Source organism: Hakea prostrata, chromosome 7 (genome assembly GCF_041222555.1).
Source record: "Hakea prostrata isolate BN-2017 chromosome 7, UWA_Hpros_2, whole genome shotgun sequence".
NCBI classification, from domain to species: Eukaryota; Viridiplantae; Streptophyta; class Magnoliopsida; order Proteales; family Proteaceae; genus Hakea; species Hakea prostrata.
In genome coordinates this window covers 33,557,699-33,559,694 of record NC_142606.1, presented here as the reverse complement: position 1 = coordinate 33,559,694, position 1,996 = coordinate 33,557,699, and positions in this window count along the sequence as shown.

Below are 1,996 nucleotides of genomic sequence, written 5' to 3'. Positions count from 1 at the left end.
ATGCTCTCTTTGTAGGTCACGGTACTACAGCTCTGTTGGTAGTCGGTCCAAACCATCCCTTTGGTAGGGGTTAAGTCAACACACTCTCTCACAACCATTTGGCATCTCTTATGTCCTCTCACGGATATAACTCACCGGTCTCGAGCGCGCATGAGCCCAAGTCTAGCCATATGCAACCCTCCAATAAATGGCCCCCACAATGTGATTCCCGTCCTCTCACGGATATAACTCACCGGTCTTGAGCGCCCGTGAATCCCCATTGCTACCACGGGTCGTTCAGTCTCAATACCCTTCGAATCGGGTCCGATATAACGGGGTATATCCTAGCCAAACAACGCTAGACATCCCTAGGTATGACAACCAATGATTCGGGAAAGCGTCGATGGGCATCTTCGGAGAACATCCCATACTATTCCCTCCGATGTCCAAGGACAGAAGCATCAAAAGGATACTCAGCAATCCCAAACCAAACTTAAGTAAACACGTTCTCAGAACAGTCATGACATACACAACTAGCAGTTCATCATATACAAGAGAATGTAAAAACAAAAATCAGATTAGGCAATAATTAGTAATACATATATCATGAATAATAAAAAGACAATATAAACAAGTGCTACTGTTCCCACAATAGGAGATCAGAATTAAAGTACAACAACAGTAGGTAATCTCATAGTTCATAAAGTAGAAACCAGAGAACAAGCAATCAATGCAGCTAAGGAATCAACTGTCCTTACCTTCTAACTTGGATAGGAACTTAAAGAATCAAGTATGATCTTGACTAAACCTGAGAAAACAGTCCTAAACAAGTGCATACAACATGTTAGGAAAGATGCATAAAGGAAAAGATCATAAATCAATCGAAAGCAGACCAAGAATGAGGTTGTTTGTACTCATTGGTCGATTGATTGGTCTATTGGAACCAGTCGACCAATGAGTCGACCAATGGAGACAGTGGCCTACAAGAATCCGAATTTTGAGAATCAAGAACCGAATTTGATGGTTCAAAAGGGTACAAATCAGAGGGAAATTATCATGGTAGTATTCTAGGGTATAGAGGATATCAATTCATAAATCAAATCAAGTTCCCAAGTTGTAACCTAGGAACAAAAAGGTTAACCAACTAGGTTAAACATAGATTATGAGGGAAAAATATTATAATCAAAGATAAAAGAACTAGGATATGAAGATTATAGATATAGTAAGGAAAACACATTGATTGGGTTAACATGATCAAACTAGGGGTTCTTGGTTTGATCCCAGAAAATTAGGGTTTCACCCTTTTTGGTTCCCCCGGAAAAAAAGTTGAGAGCTGCGGATGAGAGAAGATAAATTGTTAACTATCAAAACAGGAAAATATAGATGATTAAGTTTAGGTTAACACAATGTCACCCAAGAGGTTTCCCTTCACAAGGGAGGTTACCAAAAGTTCTCTAGATGATCACACAGGTTAGGGTTTCAAAGGATTAGGGTTAGGGTTTCAAGATTCCATCGGTCGAGGTTAAGATCATGATGATGATCATGGATCTTAAAGAACATGATGAGATCATGGAATAGATGGTTGCAAGAGTGCATCATCTTCTTCCTGATCTCAATGAAGAACAGAATTAAAGAAAGAAAATCAGAGATAGAAGAAAGAGTGAGTGAAATCATACCTTTACTGTAGGAGGATGAAGAATTCTTCAAGTCTTTGTGAGAGATCACCAAAGAATGCAAGGGAATATATTAGATTAGGGTTCTAACTTGTTCCAGAGGCTTAGGAGGCAGATGAGGCGGAGTATTCCCGAGATTAGACTTAAATAGAAGAGACAGGACCAAATTAGTAAATTCAGAACCAATTGGTCGATTGATTGGTCGATTGGTCCAATCGACCAATGAGTCGACCAATCAAGACAGCAACTTCAAAATGTGGATTTGAAGGCTCAGATCAAGTCCAAACATCAAGGGGTTTTGCACACACCTAGAGTGACATACCTAGGAGTTAGAAATGCCTTTG